The sequence below is a fragment of the Hemicordylus capensis genome, chromosome 2, assembly GCF_027244095.1.
Source record: "Hemicordylus capensis ecotype Gifberg chromosome 2, rHemCap1.1.pri, whole genome shotgun sequence".
Lineage (NCBI taxonomy): Eukaryota > Metazoa > Chordata > Lepidosauria > Squamata > Cordylidae > Hemicordylus > Hemicordylus capensis.
In genome coordinates, this window is record NC_069658.1 from 274,954,038 (window position 1) to 274,980,879 (window position 26,842).

The 26,842-nt window shown below is 44.8% G+C and overlaps 1 long non-coding RNA gene across 1 annotated transcript; it reads left to right on the forward strand.

Annotated features, from left to right (window-relative positions):
- The first annotated feature begins 2,148 nt into the window (after nucleotides 1–2,148).
- LOC128346094 (uncharacterized) lies at nucleotides 2,149–6,815 on the forward strand. Its single transcript, XR_008316776.1, has 5 exons — nucleotides 2,149–2,529; nucleotides 4,108–4,214; nucleotides 4,740–4,909; nucleotides 6,106–6,641; nucleotides 6,732–6,815. It is a non-coding gene; the product is annotated as an uncharacterized LOC128346094 (long non-coding RNA).
- Nucleotides 6,816–26,842: the final 20,027 nt, after the last annotated feature.

The following is a 26,842-nucleotide window of genomic DNA, read 5'->3' on the forward strand; positions in this document are numbered from 1 at the left end:
CATAGGGATTCATTACACAGCCTTGCAGGTGGGAGGGGGGATGTAGTTGGCACATGGCAGTTGACAGTTGGCACTGTCTCAAAGACAGTCAAAATGAATAAAAGAAATGAAAGTTAGTAATGAATCCTCATTGGGATTCACTGAGGGAAAATTATTATGTACCAAAGAATCCAAACGCTTGAAAAATAGTGACCACACATTTTCCTCCATAACTCCACTTCTACAAGGGCTAGAGCCTAGCTTGTTTGTTTGTTTGTTTGTTTGTTTGTTTTAAATGAAAGCTGAGAATTGGGGGAATTATAGGAGGGATCTGAATCTCAAATTGATTTGAATCAAATCAGGCACGATTTGTTTTGGACCCAAATCTAGCCAATGGACAATAGGGGTGATTTGTTTTGTCTCCAAATCACCCGAATCAGCTATATTTGTGTACGAATCAATTTGTACCCAAATTGATTTGCACATCCCTAATTCATATTTAGTAGGATTGCCCCCCAATTGAACATGTATTGAAACATGTAATCAGAGATGATCTTACCACTGGACTTTGGGGCTGAAGTCCAGGGTCTCCACAGCCCCTGGGGGTCCCCAAATCCTCTTTAGTCTGTCCCTGGTGATGTGATCACCCAGCCGAGCACGATGATGTTTAATTTGCAGGGAAGGGGAGGGGCCTCCAAAGGCCTTTAGATCCAGGCTCCAAAATTACCTAGGTGCACCTCTTCATGTAATTAAATAAAATGAACATCAAGTGTTCAGTACATTCTAGACAATGCTACCTGAAAATATAGCAGCACCTAATAAAGATGGAGAAAGAGTTCTGTCCTTGCAAGCAGCCAGGAAACTAACTGCATTCAAGGCTTGCCTCGCAATACAGCATGTGGAGGGAGGAGGGGAAGCAATTTTGGCTTCTTTCCTCTCTCTGCTAAAGCCTTTTTTGTGTCCAGGAATATGTCTGTGAGGGCTGCAAAAATTACATGTTCCTGGAATTTTGTGGAGAGGAGAGAGAAGTAAAAATTGCTTCCCCCGCCCGGTGTGCTGTGCTGCAAGGCAAGCCTCGCAAGTCATTCATTTCCTGGCTTCTTGTGAAGACAGAGCTCTTGCTCTGCCCTCATAAACCTGTGTGGCATGTCTGTTACTGAGCTGGAAAATATAATGAAAACATACAGAAATGTACTTGTGAAAAATTATGTGTTGCATATCATGCTTCACATAATTGTAATGTATGCCCTTACTTTATTTGCACAAGGCTGTTTTTGGCATTATTTGAAAATGACAATACAATATCTAATTAGAAGACTAGATTCTGTCTAGGTTGATCCCCAACCCAGGGAAGCATGGCATAGCCTCCAGTCATTCTAAGGTGCTAGATCATATTCACAGCTAGAACCAGAGGCAACGAAGCATCATGTTTTGAGTGGTTTTCAAAAGCCCTAAAACCTGATTTTATTTTATTTTATTTTATGTCTCATAATAACATATATTTCATTAGCTTATTTTTCTCTGCAGCTGCAACATGTTTACAAGGCATTTTATCCCATATAAAACAGGCAGTATGTGAGAGATGGAGGTGTTTGGAGCTTGACAGGCGGGGAAGGGAGAGGTGTTGGGCAGTGATATAAAGAGCAACATTGTTATAGGGCTTGCAAGTCTATTCTGTAAGCTAAATTTCTCCAGCAGAAACCAAAGTCAAGAGCTGCATACATAATTAACATAAAAGAAAGAACAGCACTGGTTTGCCTTCACAAACCGCACATATATTTCAGCACTGAATAACATTTCCAGAAACTGATGCAAAACACACCAAATATAAAATAGGGCAGCAAAGAATTAAGCAGCTGAGGACAATTCATGCAGGTGGTGTGTGCTCAGCCGAGGGTATAAGAAAACGTTATTGACTAGATTTATAGACTTTCTGGCCAATGTAAAAATCAAACAGGTGCCTGGGAGGTGAAACAGAAAGAGGCAATTTTATGCTGTTTTCCATTTCTTCTTCCATTCCCTCCTTCATGAAAAAGAAGTAACCATCAGCCACAACAGAAACAAAGTAAAATTAACCCTAATCCCCTTTACTCTAACCCTTATTGCTCTTTCACAGGATTGGCAGTTCCACAAGAAACTGGTTTTGGACAGGGCACTACAGGCGTGTAACAACGATCGGGCAAGGGGAGACAGTTGTCTGGGGGCCCCACTGCCTGGAGGGGCCCCCCAGAGGCACCTCACGTGACTCCCCATTGCCCGCTGCCCACCCCCAAGGCCCCTCAGCCACTTGCCCTGTTCGCCGTCTCTCCAGCTTGTTCTCCTGGCCGGCAATCCAGCAGCAGACAAGCGGCAAAGAGCTCCTTTTCTCCCGCCTCTCAGCTGATCGGCGGGTGGGCGGGGCTTCCACGGAGGCCTCCGTGTAGGCCGCAGTGAAGCCTGAACTCCAGTAGGGCCCAAGCCAGCCAGGAAGGAGGAGGCAGCCAGAGTGGCCACCACTGGTCTCTGCAGCAGAAGACCCCCTGCTGCCCTGCTGAACCCAGCATTTGCCAGGTAGAGTGTGAACTCCTTTTTTGTGGTTACCTTCCTCCCCCCCCCCCGGATATATAGGCATCTGCTTGCCATAGGGCTTTGATATGGGGCGGGGGAGGGACTGAGAAGTCTCTGAATATTTATTTTTTAACAGCTTGGAAAATTTGTTGGCTTTAAAAAAAACTATCTAAAAAGTCCTATAAGTGGCTTGTTTCATGGCAAAAAATTACAAAAACTTCTGGAAGAAACAGTATTATATTTATTTTATTCATTCATTCATTCATTTATAAATGCGCTTATGTTCAAGTTGTTTTGCAACCCAGAAGGTCTGAGTGAGAACTGTGAAGCATGTCTTGTGCTTTTATTTTCTTTTATTTTTCTTGTGTGTGAACTGCTCCCCAATAACTTGCAGGGACTTCAGGGTAAATCTGGCCAACATGTGAATGCAGCACCTCCATTCCAGAGGAGATGTGTGTTAAAGGGCTTTAAAAGCCTCCTGTGAAAAAGCTCCTGGAATCAAACTTGACTGAATTTGTTCAGAATTCTGAGAAAACAAACATAGGCTCACCCTGCATGGTTGAAAGTCTCCTTTGCTAATCTGCAGCGAGGGGGCCATTTTAATCATTCATCTTTCTAGTGTGTTCTAGGCATTAAAAGTAAAACAAATGTATAGTACTCGATGTATATCACTATATATTGTGACGTGTGCGTGTGTGTATTCAGTGAAATGTATTTGCAGGCAGCATACTTATTTTGGAATATCAGACTTAAATCCTTGGGGGCCTGGGGTGTGCGGAGGCCCTGGACTTTGAGTGGGGGGGAGGGGCATTTTAAAATCTCGTCTCTGGGCCCACTCCAACCTTGCTACGCCCCTGGGGCACTAATAAATACACGATTTGCCTTCAAAATACTGGAACGACATTCAATGTATAGCATAGAAATGTGTGCATGCAATTATTGCACCTACTGTAACAGAATACGAATTCTAATGTAGCAGAGGGATAGAGTCTGCCTCTCAGTATGGAATGGAATTATCCCTAATGCAAAAATGTCAATTCTGCATTTGCTGAACTAGGCCAAGCCCTGAGTTCTAAACAATAGGTAAGAGACACCTAAAGATCTTGTGTGCAACCCCAGCACAAGATCTTCGGGTACATAAGGAACCGGGGGCATCTCCCTGATGAGGCAAGGTGAGGCAACTGCTTCGGGCAGCCATTGTGGGCATCCCATCCCAGTGTGGGTGTATCCTTACCTGTCTCTACTGCTGCCACCTCCCCCTGCTCTCCATCGTCACTGCTGCCCTCCTTGTGTGTGTTTCCCCCCCTCACCAGCCCCAGGCCCTGCCCTCCTCCCTCAAAACTGGTACTGACATCGCCCCACTCTCTCACTAGGCCTACCCACAGCCTCATGGTCCCGACACTGGCCCACTTCCAAGCCCTCCAGCACACCAGTGCAGCTGTAGCATCCTGCTGGCCTCTCCTAGTTGCTGCTGCTCCAACAGCAACACTTGTTTTCGCTCCTGCTCAGCACATTTCATGCTGGAAAGATAGCATCTGGGTAATGCAGATGACACTCAGTTGTATCTCTCTTTTTCATCAGACCCAGGAGAGGTGGTGACTGTCCTGAATCAGAGCCTGGATGCAGTAATGGACTGGATGAGGGTGAACACATTGAGACTCAGTCTAGACAAGGCAGATGTACTCTTGGTCAGTGGTTCCTCTGACTGTGCGAATGACATCCAGCCTGTTCTAGCTAGGCTTGCACTCCCCCTGAGGTTCTCAGTCGGGGAGTGGGGGTGGGGTGGGGTCATCGGTCCAGCACTGCCAATAGAGGCTCAAGTGGCCTCTGTGGCTCAGAGTGCCTTTTATCACCTTTGGCTGAGATGCCAACTGCGGCCTTATCTGTACCGATAGCTTGGCCACTGTTACTCGTGCTCTCGTAACCTCTCACTTAGATTACTGCAATGTATTGTATATGGGGCTTCCGTTGAAAAAAGTCTGGAACCAGCAGCTGGTACAAAACAGGGCTGCAAGATTATTAACTGGGATTGGATGTTTTGTTCACATCACACCAGTGCTTCACCAGTGCTGCACTGGCTACCAGTCCATTTCCAGGCCCAATTAAAAGTGCTGGTTCTAAACTTTAAAGCCCTAAATGGCTTGGGACCAGGTTACCTGAGAGAACGCCTCGCCTATATATCCTGACTCTGACCTTAAAATCTTCTTCGAAAGCCCTGCTCCAAGTGCCCCTGCCAAATGAGGTGAAGCAGATGGCTACTAGGGAGAGAGCCTTTTTGGTGTTCGCACACCATTTATGGAATAGCCTCTCCAGTGAGGCTCGCCTGGCTTCATGAGGTCCCCCAGTGAGGCTCTGCAGTGAGGTTTGCCAGCTTAGATGCCAGGTAAAGACCTTTTTGTTCACTCGGGTCTTTTAAATTTTGGATTGTAAATTGTTTTATATTGCAATTTTTTTCTCCTTGTGTTGTGATTTCATGTGTTATGTGTTTTTATTTAATGCTATGTTGTGAGCCACTCAGAGAACAATTTGTTAGGAGGTGGCAAACAAATGAAGTGTCTTATTATTTATTAGGCTGCTGAGACAGGACCAGCAAAGGGGTGAGAAGACGAGACAAGGTGGCACATTGCCTTTACCTAAAGCAAAGAAAGGCAGTGTAGCTTGACTGGCAAGGGACTAACCAAATGTTCACAAAGAAATGTGCTCTTGTCCTAAAAAGCAGCAAAAGAAAAGACCTGGAGCTACATTTGAAGAAGATCTTTGGGTAGCGAAGGGGCTCATGCTGCACATCTGACCCACAGTTCAAACATTCACAGCTATTTGAGAGATTGTCTCATCTGTTCTCTTTGAACAGAAGTGCAGCACATGCTGAAAGCAGGAGGATCTCTCATCTGCTATTTCGATGAGTGCCATTACGTTAAGTGAAAAGTCACAGTGGTGCAGGATGGAGGGGATGGCTACCTGGTATGATCCATAGCCAACAAGGAGCAGCATCTACACTAAGTTGGGCATGACTAAGTATTAATTTAGAGACGTACTAGCTGTCAAAAAAACCATGTGCTTTTGTGTACAAATAAAGCCACGTTCTTGCTGACATCACTGGAAGCTATCAGGAGCAGGGCTACATTACCGGAAACGGTCAGAGGTGGGCCTATGTCACTGGAAATGGTCAGAACCAGGCCTATGCCCTCACCCTGGAAGTTCTGCCCCACCCCCCGAATATGCTCAGGTGGGCATATGACCCCTCTGCGTACATGCCCCACCACCCTGGATCAATAGGAACAGGTTTTAGAGCCCAGAAAGGCATGACTGCACAGACATGATCATGGAGCAGAGGGCCATTTTGTGTAACTTTATTGGATGAAATGAGGTTAAGTACAGGCCCTGTGGCAGAGTGCTTAGAGGCCATTGTGCAGAGGCCATGGAGGACACTGGGACTCTGCTGCAGCCTGTGGGCCTATTTTGGTCACCGGCACCCTTGAACATTAAGCATGGGAAAGTCAGGGCCATGTTTATAACACCAAAGAGCCTGTCCCACTAGGCCTGAAAACTCAGCAGATAGCTGTTTTTCCCCCCACACAGGTCAGGTTCTGGATCCAGAAACAACCTTCCCTGTGAACCGCTATGATGAACTAGAATGTGACTGTGGGCGCTGTAACACCACCCTGTTAACATCTGCTCCTGCTGTGGAAACTGAAGCTGGAGAGCCTCCAGCTATTGCCCCCCCAAAAAAAAACAGAGGCATGAGAGTCTGAAACAGAAACTCCTGTGAAACAAAAACTTTGTAGGAAAAAATGGATGAGGAAGAGGCTTCATCATTATTGGTGTAATGACTACTGTTGCTACAATTCAGACAGGGACTTCTCCGATGATCAGTGTGGCTGCCATTCTTTTTTTGTCAAGCAGACACCAGGATTTTCAGTGTGACTATAAGAGCTGCAGGTCTAGTGATGATTGGTCATCGTGTGATTGCCTGACACCAACTTCAGGCAGCCTGAGATCCTCTTACTGCAGGGCTGCATGCTTTATTTCATCAACTAACAGTGGGGAGGTGGAGGAAGCTGTGGATGGCAGTGTTCTTGCAAAAGCAAGCCCCAACTGAGGAGCAGGACAAGCTGGTAAGCCAGATGTGCTTTAATTTGTTTGCTTAGTTTGTTTGTTTTTATCTTGCAATATTAAAACATTGTGCCCTCTTTTGTGCCTTTCAGAACATACAGCTTGGGGATGTCAACGTATCCTGCATCTCATTGTGCTTGCACTGATGATGACCAATAAAAGAATTTTGAGTTCAATACCTGTGTTCTTACCTGTGTTGAACAGCATCATGGCAGAGCCTGAGAAAATCCTAATTTTTTTTTATTAAACCACCACCCCCACCCCCAGGGGAGTGGGGAGCTTCAGGGGTATAAATCTGCTATTTCAAGAGGCCAGGCAGCACAATAAAGCACTGAGTAAAAGGCAAGTTGAGGCCTAGCTTTCAGAGCAGGACACTTACACACGGCACAAGCCTGTGGGGATTCATTTTAAAAGAAACAAGACTGTTGTTTCAGGGGCAGATGCACAATGGGAGGTAGATATAGTGGAAATGCACCAGTTTTTAAAAATACAACAAAGGCTACAGGTACATTTTGACAATGGTAGATATTCTATCTAAATATGATTGGGGTGTGCCTCTAGAAGACAAAACAGGCAGGGGAGTGGCCATGGCTTTTAAAGCTATTTTAATAGAAGCCTGGAAGCTGACCAGCTCCACACCGACAGAGGAATTGAGTTTTAAATAAGCCGGTAGGCAGACTATTTAAGGAGCATAGGACTCGCCACATTGTCATGAAAAATGCTGTTAAAGCAAGAGTGGTGGAACAGTTTTATAGAACTTTAAAAACAAGAATGTGGAGGTATTTTTACTACTAGCAACATCTTCAGGTATATCAATGTCTTGCCCAAATTCCTAAAGAGCTATAACCTCAGAACCATCCAAACAAGGCCTGTGGATGTTAACCCCACCAATGATCTGGTGGTTTGGAAAACAGCCTCTGGTAGCACTATCCACAAAAAAGGTCAAGCTTCTGGTACTAAGAAAAGTGAGGCAGTTCTTGGCAGCATTCAAAACACTCAAGTGTGTGGATCTTGTAATGATTTTCATAGTCCAATAAAATACCCCTAGAGGGCTTTAAAAGACTGCGAGCTGGGTCTCATGATCCGTGAGACCTGGTTTTGCAGGGTGAATGGGGAGAGCGGGCTAAGCCCGTTCTCCCCACTCACAAGTGGAGAGGGAGCCCTGGGCGGCCGAATCGGCCGCCCACATGATTGCTGGCTCCGAGACGGAACTGGTGGGGGCTGGGGGGAGCGGGGGCCAATTGGAAGTGTGCAGGGCATGAGCATGTGTGCAGGGCATGCTGGTGAGACCCTGGAGATGGGAGGTGGCTTTTCACCTCCCCTCCAGGGGTCTCCTCGTGAGTAGGCACAGTGCAAAGCTGCACCACGGCTATTAACGATTATTAAAATCAGGTTTGCGGAGCACTCGCTCTGCAAACCTGGTTTTAGGGCAGGGTTACCCACTCTAGAACCACTGGGCTTGCAGCCGAGCCTGGTGGTTCTTACGATCTGCAAAAATCGGGCTAGGCTCTCCTAGCCCGATTTTTGCAGATCGTGAGAAAAGCCTCTGTGTGCGTGCGTGCGTGCGTGCACGCACGCACGCACGCACGCGCATACACACACACACGTATGTGGGTTGTTTTTTTCTTCCTTATCCACAAAGCAGCAAGCAGCATCCTGTAATGTTATGCAATCAATTTTATTTTATATCTGAAAAACACAGGCACATTAAAATTTTAGCCAGCTAGATTTCCTCTGGTTCTTTTTTTAGAAACCCAGTGAGAAGTGCTAGATGACAGAGACAAACTGCAAGGTTATTTCAGATATTCTAAAGTATCCCTGGTGGTACAACTTCCTGCTACACAACTTGGAACATTTAGTTCAGCCATGGCCCTCATAAAAACATCCCAGCTTCTAGGGAAGTAGTTGGGTAGTAGATTGTGAACTTGAGTGTTCACTTTGACCAGATCCAGTATGTTGGATCCACCAACAGTCTCACCCTTGTACACAGAGGCGTCCTTGTCATCCCAAGAAGAAACATCTGCGTTCTGCTTCAGCTTGTTTAACAGAATCTTTGTTGAGTTCTTAGAACTCGCAGGCAAACTATTCAAGAGCTCTTAGAAGAAGGCATCAGAATTTTGGGGAACTTCAGCAGACGCCTGCCTCAGGCTGAGGTAGAAACAGGTCTCTGCTTCTCCCAACCTTACATGGGTTAGCCATTTTTAAAGTAGGGCCTTATAAATTTTTAGCTTTTTCATAGTTAAGCCAGACCTCTGAAGAACCCCTTGTATTTCAGAGTATAAAGCGTAGATCGTAGCTGCTCTGATGTCCTTGGGAGTGGGCTGTTTAGCTGTTCTACCTGGTGTTTAGGGACCAGTAAATATTTTCAGCATATTCCATTACTGATTAGTTAAAAGTTCTGTTATCAGAGGGATAGTGACGCTTAACCACAGAGCAATAAACATTCCAGATTTTTTGACCAGAAGCTTCTTCTTTCTTAGAGATACATGCTTGTTACTCAGGTTTTTAATTAAGCTGCACCTTTTTCTTAGGATGCGCATTTGTCAAGGGGACAAAGATACGTTATTTTTTAAGGTGTTCAAAGCAATCTCTGATATAGGGATGATTAAATCATCAGAAGCTGCACATAGAATGGCCTTCTTTTGGCTCGGAAGAGGCGTAATAAGAAGCTGTACGAGGGCAAGATTTATTTACACATTTAGACATATTGCCGGGCAGAGGGGTAGGCTGCAAGTTGTGACAAAAGGTTAAAGGCAGTGTTTAGTAACCAGCCTGTGGTTTTTTCATGATGTACACCACAGGCCAGTCTAGGGGAGAAAGACTGCTTCTGAGCCTTTAGGATTCAGGGGTTGTAGGATTTAAATCAGATAACCATGAGGCTTGTGAGTAGTATCATTGTATGCCTCCATGAAATATCTGTTATTTCCGGGGGAAATCTGATGAGCTGGAGTGGCAATCAGTAATTTATCCCTGGGATTTTTAAAGACCACCATACATTTATCATTAAAGCTTAAGGTGTGTGTATATTTTGCCTTGCAGAATACATTCTGCGCAATGAAAAAAAAATCAGGTTCCTGTGATGTACATATTGTGCAGAGGCTTTTTCTTTTTCTGGATTTTCACATGAAGCTCTCATGAGATCATCTAATTTTTTCCAGGCACAACAGACAGTACAGCATGTGCACTGTCCAACATATGTTTTTACAAAAAAAACAAAAAACCAACCACCTTTTGCCACAGTTACTAGGACCTGCTAGAATGGCAGAGAAGAGCTGTTGCCACTGGGTATACATGTCAAAGCCTTAAGGTAGACCCTTAAACCTTTCAGTAATCACCTGTTTGTCAAACACAACCCTCTGTTTTTCCTTAGAGGCTTTGTTTCAAGCTTCTACTGCCTTTGGTTTCTAACTATTCCATTCTGCTCCACCCAAATCTCGTGAGCAGGGCCCTGATCTGAGATAGTGGCAAAAGTCAAATATTTAAGGCTGTCAAAATTAATCTTCTGGTCGTTGGCAGTATTCAAAGTAATCCCCCCAAACAGCTTGTAGCCATAAGATTTAGGGCCTGTGTTCACAAACTCCATGATGTACTGATCTGAGGGCACTTTGTCAATAGACCTGAAAAATCACCAAGCACCCAGTTGTACTGCCCCTCATGGCTCACAAATATCACATAATTTATTTATTCATTTTTATTTATTTGATTTATATACAACTAGAGAGGTTGTGCCATAATCTGTGTCATGTCACAAACAGCAATCCTGCAACCCCTTTAGCAGATTGTAGATTCTAAACAAGCTGTAATAAATCAGGCTAGAAATAAGTTGGTGGTATCTGAAGTTGTTAAATGGTCTTGAGGCATATCCCCCCACAGGGGTAACAATGACAACAACTAATCTTAAAGTAGCATCCCCAAGGATTTCTGCATAACTCTGGAGCAAGTTACTAATGGCTGTTAAAAATTACTCTGCACTCAAAGCATCACTGTATCTTCTAACAGTATGCAATGGGTTAGCTATTGCCCCCACCCCGTAATCTAAGCTGGACATAGTTGTCCAGTCCCATTCTATCATTCACAGAGTCTAACAATTCTTGAGTGGCAGAATACATCCCAGCTATTGTTTCAGGATAGGAGATTGTTCTATCTAGATTCACAAAATGAAGTTCCTCATATACAATATCTCTAGAACCCTATGCTGCACAAAGACCTTTTCCCAGCTCTGGATAAGGTCTAGGTATACACACACACACCCTCATTAGCGTGAGATGCTGCAGAGGCGTCTGGCTGGGAACCCACAGCATAATCATCATTGAGTGCTGCCTCTGTAGATGGGCATGGTTGTGGCTCCAACTATCCAGCAGTAGTTTCTGCTTCTGCAGATGAGTTTGGTTGAGACACCTCTGTAGGATCAGCAGCAGATGCTATGGGATGGGTTTCCAAAGAATTAGCAGCAGATTGTTCACCAGAGGGTGGTTTTTTGCCCCTACATGTGTTCATGCCCCCTCCCCAATGAGTGGTAGTATAGGAATATGGGAGAATGTTTTTAATTTCACTTACAAAATCTAATATTTCAGCATTTTTAAGGACATCAAGAGAACTAGCCATCATCAGCCATTTGCCATGGTATTTTGTCAGTGACTCCATCAGATTTGGTGGCACACTAGCACTGCCCGCCTCACCAGTGTATCCTAAAAACAAGAACATGGCACAATTAGAAAACTATAAATCAGTCCACCTCACAAGGTGGTTGTTGAACATATGAATACTTTAAAAGTTGTGCAACCACAACGAGTGCTCCAAATGAGACTCAAACTCATAGCCATGGCATTGCTTTGTGTTAAGTGTTTTTGCATAAGTACTCTGTGCTATTGATTGCACCACTGGAGCTACTGGTCTAAGTAAGTACAGAGTTTAATTAATTACCAGATTCCTCACAGGCTGATTCCTCACAGTCTCCTTGAGAGGGGGTTGCCCATTTGCCTGGTTAGCTGCAAGCAAGAACAGCACAAGCTGCTATTTTTTTAAAAAAAATGTTTTAACAAAGATATAAACAGAGAAACATAAGAAACAGTTAGAAAATAAAAAAGAAAAACAAGATAATCAAACAAAGCAAATACAATGATTCTCATTACATCTGTATACATCAACCTGAATTCCTCCAACTAACATATCTCTCTCCCTCCCCCTACTCTGTAAAATATTTGACTGCAGAACTGAAAAACAACAAAAATGATGTTCCTAATATATGCATTAATTTCCTCTACAAGGAAAAACCGAATCTCGGATAAGGTACCAAACCCTGCGATATATTATACTGAATAAATGGTTCCCATGTCTGGGGGGAAAAATCCTCAGATTTATATATGCAGTAATTTTGGCCATTGATGCATACTCCCAAAGTTTAAGTTGCCAATCATCTAAGGTCGGGATCTGATTTGTTTTCCAACAGGAAGCATAAAGGATTCTTGCCACCGTTATCATATATAAAGAAAGTTCAGTGTGTTTTGCAGGAATATGCAGTTTAGTAAAATTTAACATGAAAATTTCAGGAAATAAAGGAAAATCTATATGCAAAATTTGCTGCATCTTGAAATGTATTGTTTTCCAAAAAATTTGAGCTTTTTCACATGTCCACCACATATGATAAAAGGTACTTGTCTGCTCCATACATTTCCAACAGTCTCCAGGGTAATTACTGTCCATCTTTGAAATCATTGCTGGAGTAATATACCAGCACAGTTACATTTTATACCAATTTTCCCTTAGAGTACTATTCACTGTAAATTTTATATTCACCTTCCATTGAAATTCCCACTGTTGCATCTCTATTGTTCTGTTGAACTTCTGCATCCATTTTATCATACAGTCTTTCACCTGTTCAGATTCTGAGTCATACTTCAATAATAGTTTATATATAAGACCTAGCATGTGCTCTGAGTTCTTTGTTATTAGAATGTCAAATTCTGTCAAATCTCTCAGTTTCTCACCTTGCTTCCATGCTTCCATACTTCTTCCTGAATTATGCTGTTGATTTGTAAATATAGTAGCCAGGAAGGAGTTTCTTTCCACTTTTGACTTAAATAATTGAAATGATTTCATTTTTTATCTTCCCACCATAAGACTTATGGACTATCCATTGATCAAATTGCTGTGTATATTCTTCTCTATGAAAATATATATTTAATATTGAAGTTACAGGCCACAATGCTGGACTTATCCTTTTTAAATACTTATCCCACACCTTCAATAAAATATTCCTAATGGAGAGGTTTTTTATTTCTACATCTGATTTCTTTATATCTGTCCACAAATACCCATGTAGGCCATTAGTCATGTCTGACCCTTCCATATTTGTGATCCATCCATATGGAGCCTTAATCCACTCTGCAATCCATGTTAAACGGCTGGCATGGTAATATAATTTCAAGTTTGGTATAGCTAATCCTCCACGTTCTTTTGCATCTTGCATGATTTTAAATTTCACTCTTGGTCTTCTATTCGCCCAGATAAAAGATTTGATCTGTCTTTGCCACTCATTTAATGTCTTCTCTTCGATTCTTATTGGTAACATTTGAAACAAGAAGTTAATCCTAGGCAAAACATTCATTTTAACCGCTGATATGATTCCCAGCCATGAAAGATTTAATTTTTTCCATCTGTTCAGATCAGCCAGTATATTCTTTCATGCCGGTAAATAGTTGTTTTTGAATAAATTTTTATTAACTGCCGTTACATTAATCCACAAATATTTTACTGGTTTGACATTGAGCTGGAATCCTGTTCTTTCTTCCAATTCTTTCCGTTCTTCATCTTTAATATTCCATGTTACCATCTGTGTCTTGCTATTATTCAATTTATATCCAGAAACTTTCCCATACTGCTGAATTCTGCAAGCTGCTATTATTAACCAGTGAAGAGAAATAGCCCTTCTCAGTTTTACAGATTAGCAGCCCGAGAAGTCTTACCCACTCCATCCTTAGAAAGGTGCTTCCTTTTTGCATCCCTCATGCCCTCTTTAGTATTCTCAGGGTTTTTTGGAGCAGGATGGGGAGTTTCCTCTGCAATCATCAGAAATATACAGATTTACTCAATGCCCTCCTGTGTGGCCTGCAGTTCAAATTAAATACAAGACTTGTAGTTTAAATTAAACTAGCTGACCCCGCACAGAGCATCTGTGCGGTCATGTACTGAGCCCGTAGCATCCCCTCCACATCTCTCTTGCTTGCTCTCTCTGCCCCCCACAACTCTCTCACTTGCTTACTCTCCCCCCACAACTCTCTCGCTCACTCTTCCCCCCACAACTCTCTCGCTCACTCTCCCCCCACAACTCTCTCTCTCGTTCACTCCCCCCCACCTCTCTTGCTCACTCTCCCCCCCACAACTCTCTCTCTCGCTTTCCCCCAACTCTCTCTCTCCCCCACAACTCTTTCTCTCCCCCACAACTCTTTCTCTCTCTCTTCCCCCCACAACCATCTGCCGCCCCCAGAGCCAACTGTCCAGCTCCCGAAGCCGCCCCCAGCCTCTGAGCTCCCTGCAGCTTCATGGTGCCCCTGAGCCAACTGTCAAACTGCTTTCCAGCTGCCTGCCAAACTCCCTGCTGCTCCGGCACCCTCTCCCCCTCTGTCAGCAATCGCCTCCTCCCCCTCTGTCAGCCAATTGCCTCCTTTCTGCCACGTCCCCACGCATGGCCCGTCTTGGAGAATTAATTATATAGATACCATGTTTATCAGGATGGTGGACTGAACATTTCTTCCAGGGTGTTTGTCAGGTCCACTGTGAACAACAAAAGCCATTCTTAATTATTGAGGCTATTCACACGATTGCAGAAAATCAGGCTAGTCTCCACTAGCCTGATTTTCTGCAGTTGTGTGAACCACCGGGCTCGGCTGTGAGCTCAGTGGTTCTAGAGCAGGTAACCTGCTCAAGTACCCCTCCCCTAAAACTGGGTTTGTGGAGCGAGTGCTCCGCAAACTGGTTTTGTAAAAATCATGAGTAGCTGCGGCACGGCTCTGTGCTGCGGCTACTCACAAGGAGACCCCTGGAGGGGAGGCGAAAAGCCTCCTTGTGGCTCCGGTGGTCTCACCAGCATGCCCTGCGCACTTGTGCAGGGCATGCTGGAGCTTCCGGAGGCCAATCAGCCCCTGCTCCCCTAGCCCCTGCCGGCTCCATCACGGGGCCAGCAATCGTGTGGGTGGCCAGTCCAGCCGCCCAGGGATCCTGCCTGGATCGTCTGTGGGGAGAGCAGGCTTAGCCCACTCTCCCTGCTGTGCTTCCCAAACCGGGTCTCACAAATCATGAGACCTGGCTCACAGTCTTGTTGCTTAACAATAAACTATTAAATGCAACCATGTGCTCTTACCCACTCCATGATGATCATGTTTTCTCTCAGACTGAATAGTCTCCATGGGTGGTGTTTCTACCACCACCCCTTTTACTATGACATGGGGATCAAAATGAGGGGAGGCCTTGCAACCTAGAGAGCAAACAAACAAACTTGTAGAAAACTTTACATACTAAACAGATAGGGGACGGAAAAAACACTTGCCAGCTTTATAGGTTGCATACTGTAAACAATATTTTGTACAAAAATGATGAGGAAAAATAGTTTTACCCCTTGATAACAACAACAACAATAAAAGTTCTCTGTAGCCTCTGAGTAGTGACAAAGTCACCTGCAGGAACACAAAATTAAGGGTGTCCTTAATAGTACATAAGATCCTCAGAATTTCTCTCTCTCTTCCTCTCCCCCTCTCTTTCTCACACACACACAAACTGACCCTCACCTTCATCACTGCTCTGGCTCTTTTCCATCTCAGCAGGGCTGGGCCTTAGCACTGAATGGAGATGAAGAGAAAAAAACACTTTAATTAGGGCATGTTCAGAATCACAGAGCCATTTTTAGCAGGGGGCTTGGCCATGGAGCACTGCCACATTTATACCAAGGCTCTGGACTACATAGAATATGCTTGTGGGAAACCAAAACACTGTAGGAAAACTACACAACTATTACAGAAAATGGAACATAATATCAATCTCCTCCTGACATCTCTAGAACTCGGCAACATAAAAGTTGCTGATAACATTTTCAGGGCCCAGCCTGATATTTTCAGTTATGTATGAAAAAATAAAGTACAAATCTACATGTATATACAGCATGGGAAACAGTTTCACATGCACAGAAAACAAACTTGCCCTTTTCTTTTCTTTTCTCAGACCCACATACAAGCTTTTTCTGAGCCACTATGGAAAAGGAAAGGGGATAAATAGAATTTTATTCTGTTTATCCCCCCAAGTAATAAGACTTGCCAGGTTTCTCCAAACTAGGAAAAGGAATTGTGAATTAATACAAATTCTGGTTACGGAGAGATCAGAAAAGCCTAATCTGTTTGGGGAAACCCTTTTAAACCACACCAAAATTTAAACCAACAAACAAAAGTACAGGACCTCTTCACTTTGGGATGTTTAAAAACCACACTGCCTTGGTTACAGGCCTAAAATTTAAACTAGCAAAAATAAAATAAAATACAGAGTCTCCCTTCTTTGGGAAAAAGCTTTTTAAAAAAGTTTTAAAACCACATGGCCTTGGTTGGAGGCCTAAAATTTAAACTAGTGAACAATAAAATAAAATACAGGACCTCGCCTCTTGGGGGGAAAGCTTTAAAAGTTTTAAAACCACACGGTTTTGGTTGGGGAAAGGCACCCTTAAAATCCATTGCACTGAATCTACAGTACCCCAGGGCTCTTCCATAGGGCTGTCCCACACTAACCTTGGAGGATACTGCGGGATCAGGTATCCAGTACTGGATGAGCACCTCCTCCTCCTCTGACGTGCTCTCTCAGTGTCCATGGAAAGCCCAACATTGATCACACACACTAAGAAAAGTATCATCACACTCTTGTGATGACACAAGTTGCTGACACAAGCAGAGGTGCACCTAGGTAATTTTGGAGCCCGGACATAAAGGCCTTTGGAGCCCCCGCCCCCCTTTGAGGCACACCGTGACACACGCAGTATTTTTAATGTGCACACCGTGACACACACCGTGACACAGGCAGTATTTTTACTGCGCACACCGTGACACACACCATGACACACGCAGTATTTTTAACACATAGGTTCTCAAGGACACAAACAGCAAGCGAACGTACAAGAGCGTATGAATATAAAACAGGCGTATTTATACAAATATGCATTAGCAATAACATATTCCCATCCCACATATTGCTTTCCGCACTCCCCGCTCTGTCTTTAAAGCAGAGGTCACACTCAGCTGCCCAGCACAGCAGTGGGCCGGCATCACTCAGGACAAACTAAGCAAGATTTGGAGGCTCTCAGAGGGTGTGGAGCCCCTGGACTTTGGCCCCGAAGTCCAGGGGTAAGAGTGCCTCTGGACACAAGTTGCAACATTGTTTTGTTCTGAAATACTCTGGTGGTTAAATCTGGTTTGGAGAGCTGGCTGCCAAGGGCAGATCTTTCCAAGATGTCAAGTCTCTAGCAACACACACATAAAACTGCTGCTGGGCATCAGCACAACTTTTCTTACTGTCATTTTACCTAAAGTCCCTCTGTCAGCCAGCACCCCAACTAAAATATTCTTAATGACCTGGTGTAAAAGCTGTGGGAAATTGCTATCTTAAATCAGAAAGATATATCTCTGAAATCTATACTCTCTTTTGCACTAGGGATGTGCACGGAACCATGGAGGTGTGGTCCGGCACTGGGGGGAGTGTGTCTTTAAGGGGGGGATAGCACTTCGCCCACCCCGCCACTCTTCCCCCTCCAGCGCTGGACTTTCTTAAAACGTTCTTGGGGTGGCAGAGTTCCTTCCTGCCGCCCCTGCCCCCGTCGTTGTCTTTAAAGTTAGCAAGCCGAAAAAGCTGGAGCCACGCATGCGCCCTTCACGGCACGTGCGCTCGTTGCCGCTGCGCACACCACATACATCACAATGACGTATGCGGTGCGCACACGCGCCGCGAAGGGCACATGTGTGGCTCCAGTTTTTTCGGCTTGCTAACTTTAAAGACAACGACGGGGGCAGGGGCGGCAGGGAGGAACTCTGCCACCCCAAGAACGTTTTAAGAAAGTCCAGTGCCGGAGGGGGAAGAGTGGCTGGGGGGGAGTGCTATCCCCCCTTTAAAGACACACGCCCCCCGCCGAACCGTTGGACTAGCCGAATTCTGGACCGGTCCGGAGGCCTTTTGTATGGCCCCGGACCAGTACGTGCACACTCCTACTTTGCACTGATACTTCATTCTTAGAAGGAAATACCCAGAGTATGCTTATGCATTGTATTTTCCATTTCAATAGGAAAACAAACACAACTTAAGATCCAATGGGCTAGAATATAGGAAACAGCCACACCTGTTGGAAAGCCCAGCACCTCCAGTAAATGAAGAAATCCCTTCATATTTTATTGAAGTGTTCAGTAAAGCATGCCTCATATCATTCTTGTCTCAACATCTTTCTGTGACATGAAAATGACAGCAGTTGCTCTCTTACATCTGACACTGGAATCAAGCCAATGTCAGCCTGTCATAGTTCAATTCACAAGGGATACATTCTTTTATAAGACCACAGCAAAATCCCAAAAGGGAGCAGAGAAGACTGTCAAGAGCTCAGGTGGAAATGGATGGATAAAGAATTTGATGAGAAGTTGAGCTCCTTTGAAACTTATTTCCCATGCGGATGAGCCTAATTGGGTAGAGTGGCTCTTCATTCTAGCACCACACCATTCTGGAGAAATCCTCCATGCTAATATAAATTAGGTTGAATAGAGTGGAAAAGATCTCTCGAAACATTACACTTATGTAGCTCCTCTATGGAAGTACTGGAGAGGGTGCAAATGGGAACAAAAATATATGGAAAGCAAATGAACAAAAAGGGCCTTTACTGCCTCTCCTTCGCAGCAACTTGTAATGCACCAGACTTTCCTTTGAACTCAGCTCCAGGTGTCCACAGGAGAGAATAGCATGAAGACAATGAGAAAGCACCTCTCTACACCTGTAGCAAATTTGGTTGACCCTGCAAATATTGCTCTGAACTTTTCATCATTCAAGGAAGGTAAAGCAAAACTATACAATTATTTACTTACTTATTTATTTATATATTATTTCCAGTGAATTGGTATGAATTCCTGTAAGTTACATCTTAGTCTGCATGCTGCACAAACATTATTTTAAATGTCATTATCTTGGCCAGTCCTCAGAACAAAAAAGCATGCATGAGAAAGGTTTCCTCCTTTTGGAGACCATAATTACTTTAAAGGCCAGTTAATTAATGACAACATCCATTTATTCTTTTGCCATATATATTTATTATTATTCCCACACACTTTCAAAAGATCATTTGGAACTCTGTAGAGTACATTGTAGACAATTTTCCTTTTGCATGTTCTTTTGCAACGTATAATGAAAGTCCCCAAAGGTTGACTGTGCCCTGTGCTGCTGCACGTGCACAGTGGCCATCTGCATGACCCAGCTCATGCAAATGGCCAGTGTGCATGTGGGGCCCAAACACAGGGCCCAAATGGTCCAGGGGGAGACCGGTGGGTGGAGGGGTAGCCAGAGGACCCCACACAGCTGCTGCAGAACCCCCCATGGTGATAAGTCACGGTAAGTTGCCATATATATTTTTTACAATTTTACTGGCCCACTCCCCACCCACCTCAAGCCAGGTTTGAACAAAACTGAATCAGGCCCGATTCAGCTCAAGTCTGGTTCGATTCGAGCCGAACTTGGTTTTCTGGTATTGTGCATTCCCCTAATCTGTGAGCCAGCATGGTGCAGTGGTTAGAGTGCTGGACTAGGACCGGGGAAACCTGAGTTCAAATCCCCATTCAGCGATGATACTTGCTGGGTGACTCAGGGCCAGTCACTTCTCTCTCAGCCTAAACTAATTCACAGGGTTGTTGTGAGGAGAAATTTAAATATGTAGTACACCGCTCTGGGCTCCTTGAAGGAAGAGCGGGATATAAATAATAATAATAATCTAGGCAATGGCTACCACCAGCTTCTCTAATAACAGGTTTAGACAGTAGTAGGCAGAATGAGGCAGCCCACCTCAGGGAACAGATTCTGGAGTACAATTAAAAGGACACATAGTTCTGTATTTTTTAACATTAAGGGGTGTCATTGGAATGTTCTGCCTCATACACCAAAATATATTAGGTCACCTCTGCACAATCATATCGAAATTCATATGGGGCATGAAGGTGCAGCAAAATCCTATGTGTGGCTGATAGCATAGGATTATCTAACAACACTGCAGTGTCAGCTGAAATCCTGCTGCAACACATTCCCCCCAGTGTCATCTGAAATCCTGCTGCAACTGTCATATCGGCAGCTCATAATCTGCCAATGGCACTCTCTCTGTGGTGGTTAAAATGCTTATAGAATGTGTCTATTAAGAATAACGTCTGGTTGCAAAGCCCCCTGAAGGACAAACTATGTGACAAGACACATGAGTGCCACTGACCCACATCTTCTTTTTAAGGTATAGTTGAAAAAGCACGTGAAGGAACCATTGTATTCATCGTTTCCCTGCTGCTTACAAGCAGCAGCCCAATAAAGCAGAGCCGCGGTGTGTGGAAATGGTAATTTGGTCATATCACATTTTTTGCAGCCACAAATTACCAGGAAGTTGCAGGGAGAGATGCAAGTCCATGGCACCCAGGCATTTCCTTGTAACCTGTAGCTGGCTCCTTAGGAAGGCCATGCTAGGCAAGTCTCCCCTTGCAACCTCCTTGCCCATAACAATGAGGTCAGGCTGAACAGGCCCTTTCCACTCCACCCTATGAAAGAATGGTAGGATCTTCTCAACAGAGGCCCGAAGCAAAGCATCAGGCTCCATCCCAGCTGCTGCTCTTGCCCTGCTGACAGAGCTCTTTTCTACTGGTCAACAGGCAGCTGCCAGCATTGCTACACCTGTCTATGGAGACCCCACCCCAGCCAGCACGAGTGTGAATGGCTGCACTTCCTCAGCCTACTGCACTCAGTTGTGAAAAGAGGAGGAAGAGATGAGACAGAGGCGGGAACTGCAAGAGTGTATATTGCCTGTATCACCTAGAGCTACTTCACTTTTGTGGGGCCAGCAGGGTGCGCAAGTAGAGGTAATGCCTCCAAATCTGTTGCTCTTCCCATATCTACCAAATGAATCAGCTTGTTTCTAGAGATGTGCAAACAAGTTCGACGTCGAACGTGTTCAATGTCGAACTGGTTCAATTTGACAGTTTGGGTCGAACTGAACCAACGCCTGTTTGGTCCGACCCCAGACTGAACCTGGCCATTTGGGGGGTTCACAAGTAATATATATTTTTGAAAGGTTTATAGTACTTACCCCCTCTGGGGGGCTTCTCCAAGGCTGCGGGGGGGGGTGTCAGTGGAGGTTACCCTCCCCCTGCAGGCCTTCCTCATGCCAAAAATCACACCAAAAATTGTTCAGGCGTTCTTCATCCCTCTCTGAGCCTTTCCCCTGTGGCAGTGGCCATTTTGGAGGCTGCCACGCCTGCACAATGGGCCCATGAGTGGAGGAGGAGGAAGAGGAAGAAAAGGAGGAAGAAGAAGATACTGCTCTTCAACCAAAGTACTCAAAGCAGTTTACATAGTAAAATAAATAATACATAAATAAGATGGTACTATAAGAAATAAGATGGTACAAAAATAATATATAAATAAGAAAGGTACTAGACCAAAAGTTAAAGTCAAAACCGTGTCATTTCCTCCCTTGTTCCTTTGTTCCCCAGACATTCACAGTGCTGATAACAATAACAATAACAAAAGTTAGAGCTAGAAACACAAATAATTCATGCCCATATACATGCACAAATGTGTTCAGGTTATACCTGTTTTCTACATACAAATTAACAAACTGTACTCACAGTAAGCCATCTACCTAACTCGGATTCTTGAATAAGTCTGTTAGATCTCTCATGCTCTGAGTGCCTTTTGCTCTGATCCATTTTTCCTTTCCCTTTTTTTAATTTGGGGTGAAACAAGATTGTTCCAAGAGTCCAACACAGCAGGTAAACTTGCTTTATGCTTCCTATATGCTTCCCTACAGCCTAGCACATTTGCACATCAACAGTATTGCTTTGCAGCAGGGTTACCCAATGACATTATCTTCAAAAGTACTTCAATGCCAACAGAACGCTGCAGGGAGCTCTGGTGGGGGTGGGGGGAAGGTGGAATAAAGAAAATCTCACAAAAACGTATTTACGGATTTCACTGAAAGAGCTGATTCTTTGACCAGACCTAGCAATAGTGATTTGGGCAGCAGCAGCATACAATAATTTTGGACTGCATCAACTCAGTTTGTCTGGTCACCTTGCTGAGCATGTTAGAATTTCAGCATCTGTGGGATGCTTTGGGAAATGTATGACCGCTGTAGAGGACGCTGAAATTAGAACAGTGTTCTGGTCTCTGTTGCTCTACCTTGTACACTGTATGTTTTTTCAATAACTGTCGTCAAAGGTTCTGATGACACTATGAATACAAAATGTCTGGTGCTACCTGGCTCTGTGCTAGTAGCACACCTGCAGGGGGAAGCTATTTGCATGCTTATAGTCACCATAGAACGCCATAGAAATGAGCCAGAGCAGAAGCAGGTATACCACCTGAAGCCTGGGAAGCAGATATTTTTCATCATTGTGCCTCAGAGCCTTCATAAAGCTAGGAAGAGCCAGGAACTGCAGACTGCCCAATGGTGAACAGATATCCTGCCCCCCAGGGGGACAAACACATCTGATGCTATCTGGCCCTATTTTCTTAGTAGCTCACTAAGGTACTAAGCTTAGAACTATCTAAGTGGGAACTATCTCCCCTATGGTCAGGAAGGAAACAGGAAACAGCCACACCTGAGATGGTATAGAAAGGGGTGTATCTAGGGTAGGGCAGGCAGGGCGTGTGCCCGGGTGCCACTTGAAGGGGGCGCCATTTTTTAAAATGAAAAATTATTTTTAAAATGGCTGCCGAAAACAAAATGGCCACTGTGCATGCTCAAATGGCCTCTGTGGGGCCCTAGGCCATGCCAAGTCTTGCAGAGGCCATTTGAGCATGTGCGGTGGCCATTTTGTTTGTGGTGGCCATTTTAAAAAAACAAAACATTATTTAAAAAAATATCCACCACACATGCTTAAATGGCCTGGCCTGGCCAGGCCTCACAGAGGCCATTTGAGCATGCGTAGAGGCCTCCAAAATGGCCACCACGCCAATCTTTGTAGGCCTGAACAGGCCCAAAAATCAGCCCAAGATGGGCTGCAGCAATGCGGGGCGAGGCGGGTCCTTTGCAGACCACCCCCCACAGCCTTTAGGATGCCACCCAAAGGGGCTACAGGTTAAATCTATCTATCTATCTATCTATCTATCTATCTATCTATCTATCTATCTATCTATCTATATAATGTCACTGTACACATATTCAGTTTGGCACTATGTACAGAGAACCAGGGCTTGTGAATATTGAGCTGAAGCTTATGAGCTAGGACTGTGTTCATTGGCTCATACTTTGCTTCTTGTGATAAGTGAGTTAAATGTGATGTCTTAATAATATGGCTATCAATGGTGAGTTTGTCTTTGAATCAGTGTGAAATCTTCATTATTAAGGCCCACTGGGAGTTTCTTGCTCTCTTTCTCTCATTTTAACTGTCTTTCTGAAATACTAGAATATATTCCAAGCAGTGACACAGTTTACTCTGCATATCCTTTAATTATTTTCAGAGTATCTGGGAAAAGTCAAATTCTCCATTGATTTTTAAAATTTATGTAATAGTGATGCTATAATGCATAGTAGAGAATTAGACTTCTGTTTAGTTTTCCAAGTACACCTCCACATAGTATTTGGGTATTTCATGAGCCCCAGCATACTGAAATTGGTAGTTTTCCAGCATTTTTTGGTCTGGCTAAGTCCACTGCTAAATAGTTTTTGAAATATTAAAAGATTAACGAGCTTGACTTGTATTTTTGAGCTGATATTATGGTAAAGTTATCTAAAAGATGAGTGTCAGATGTTTGGACAGGGGGCGCAATTTGAGTGCTTGCCCTAGGTGCTATTTTCCCTAGATACGCCTCTGGGTATAGAAGAGCCACACCAGGAGCAGATGTAACACCTTATAGGATGTCTATAGCTGTTTTGATCTGCCCCCCAAGCCCAGGGTCTTCAGTTTAAATATAGGGTAGTGTAGGGCCAGGATCTGACGGCCACTATTCCATGCGTACGTAACTCAGCAGCATGGGTCTGGCCCAAGCCACAGCCACACCTGGGATGGTATAGTGAGGCACTGTCCCTCTACCCCCACCCCACCCTGGCAGTGCACAGAATGTGCTTCACACAACATACTGCTCTTCCTCCATATCTAGCCATATCTAGTTCTTTCCTCTTTCGCCCTTCTCTTCCCTTCCCTGCTGCCACTGCTACCTTCTCCTCTTCTCAGTTCCTGACTTTTGAAAAGATTTGGTTGGAGGGGGGCAACAGGAACTAGAGAGTCCACCAATCTACTATTCCACACTTCCTTCTACTCTCCCATTCCCCACTCTAAGCCTTTTCAAAAGATATTGGATTGAGAAGAGGAGAAGGTAGCAGTGGCAGAATTGCTATGTTATGTCCTGACACTTGCTCTATTGTGTTATGTCAGACTAGACATCCTCCAGTTAGGCCAGAAAGTTCTTCAAGATCATTTTATCATCTGCCTTCAAGAGCCTAGCCAATAACTTGCCCATGGCCTTGGCTGTCCTCTGAACAAGAGTACCAGGGATACCTAGAAACACACCAAGGCAAAATGCAGTCTGGACCAGCCTTGACTCCTGGATGCTGCTTTTTACACCCCTCCAAGCTCTGACCTATTAGTTTGCCCTTGTTGCCTCTAGCTGCTGCCTGCCTCATATATTATGGATATTTTCAATCCAAACTGGCATTTTCTAGGCTTGGCATTTGTCCATACATGAGGGTCAAGCTTAAGTGGGCTAGATGAAGTATATGACATCAGTGGGTTCAAGATCGTAGGGATCCATATATCCAGCTCCCAATCCCAAAGTAGCTCTTGGAGAGACATCCAGTGTGTGCTCCTTTTCCTGTCATGCTATCAAGAAGGGAGAAGCCTCATCTAATGAAGCTCTCAATGATATGCAAATACTAAATAAAATACTAAATACAGAAGCAACCTCCAGGTCAGGATTCCACCACATCAACTTCTACCAAATCACAAGCTACTGCTCAGGATTTGCCTCATGTGGAGGGCCTGTTAGAGGAGAGTGCAAGCAAGGAGCATTCTTGCAAGAGAGAGGTTCTGATGTCCTGGCCATAAGAATAGAAATCCCCTGTTCAGTTTAAGATGAGAGTTAAGATGCTTTACATTTTCATGTACTCTAAAAAGTTTGGAAATTGCAAGTTAAGGTGGCCATCTTAACTTCCACAGCATATAAGCCGTAAAGATTTTGTACAGTCTAGTATATGATGATGGCTTTAGAAATGAGGTTCCATGCACCCACACTTTGCCTGGATTAAAGACACATCAGATAGGAATGTGCAAACGGGTTTGAATTCTAACCCGTTCAACGTCCAACATGGCCGGTTCGGTGGTTCGATATCAAACCAAAATGGGCCAAAAACTGCCTGAACTGATCTATTTGTTACTAAACTGAGGCTGGGGGAAGGGGAACCTCTGGAGACTCCCCAGCTGCTGCAGAGAAGCCCCCGGAGAGGAAGGTGTTGAGTTTTATTACTTTAAAAAAAATTAATGTAAATACACAAACCCCCAAACCTGAACTGAACCGGGGGGGGGGATGATCAGGAGTGCACAAAGCCAAACATGCTCGGACATGACTTGAACCAAACTGGGCAACCCAGTTTTGTGCACACCCCTAGCATCAGGCAGAAATTCATCAGGGGCATCTCTAGGAAGTGATTAGGGAAACTGCACCTGTTAAATGTCTGCCCGAGTACATCTCTCCCCAGTCCAGTGTCCAACTGAAATACGAAGGCAAAGTGTGGGTCTTTTGCCATTATAAGCCCTTAACATTCTATTGTGTTTAAAGTAAAAAGTGTCTACCCAATCCCTCCAATTCATATCAAGTAGGGGATAAGGGACACCACTCCTCTGAACTGATGTAAATCTGTTGCAAAATCTGTTGCTCTCTCTGGCCCTCTATAGGAACGCTGTCTCCTGCCCAGCTTGCCAGAAGCCCTGCAGCATTGGGAGAGACCACCTGCTTCCTAGACAGCCCCCAGGGTGAGAGACTGGTGTGGGCTGTCTGCTTGTTGCTGTTGCTGCTGCTGTGTTGGAACATCGGCCTGCGGGAGTCGGGGGAGAAGGCGAGTCCACCTGCCAGCCCCCTGCCTGACCTGAAGAACTGTGGCCTTTGGCAGTGGCTGCTTTGCAGGATCAGGGCCAGGACTGAGTCAGCAGTTCTTGCTACCAGCTGACCAGAGGGGCTCTCTCTGGCCCTATATAGGAATGCTGCCTGTGGCGGCAGGCCCGCCACCGAAGGGGCAACACCAAAGGAGATTGTCCCTTTGGGGGAGCGACCTCGGGGGACAGCGAGGGTGAGGGCCAGGCCTCTTGGCCCAGGTATATTTTATGTGGTGGGCATTTAATAATGGGGCTTCTGTTTTAATTAGTCCTGGTTGAGGATTTTTTAGAATGTGTCTGGGCTTGCCTGGAGATGGGGAGACAGGGGACGTGTCCACTGATGGTGGGGCAGCCATCCTGGTGGTGGTGGGAAACCGAAGAAGTAAGGTTGGTAGATCAATGGGTCATTACAGGGAAAGGGGACAAAGAAATCTAATAGCTGTTTCCCCTTCCAGTTGTCCTGCCAGCTCTTTGACCTTGGGGAGCAGTGCAAACCACCCTTGGAACCTTACCTTGCTCCTCTGTAATGCCAGGTTGGTCCGGAACAAATCAGAAACCATCCATGATTTTATTCTGGATGAAGGTGCTGACCTGGGATGTATTTCAGAGACCTGGTTGGGGGAGGCTGGGGGCCCAGTGTGGTCCCAGCTTCTCCCTCCAGGGTACTCTGCTGAGGAACGGGTGAGGGACCACGGGCGGGGATGTGGAGTGGCTGTGGTCTATAAGAATAATATCTCCCTTACCAGGATCCCTGTTAGAGTGTCTGACCATATTGAATGTGTGTACTTAAGTTTGGGGACCAGGGATAGACTGGGACTGCTGTTGGTGTACCAATCACCCCGCTGCTCAACAGAGTCCCTAAC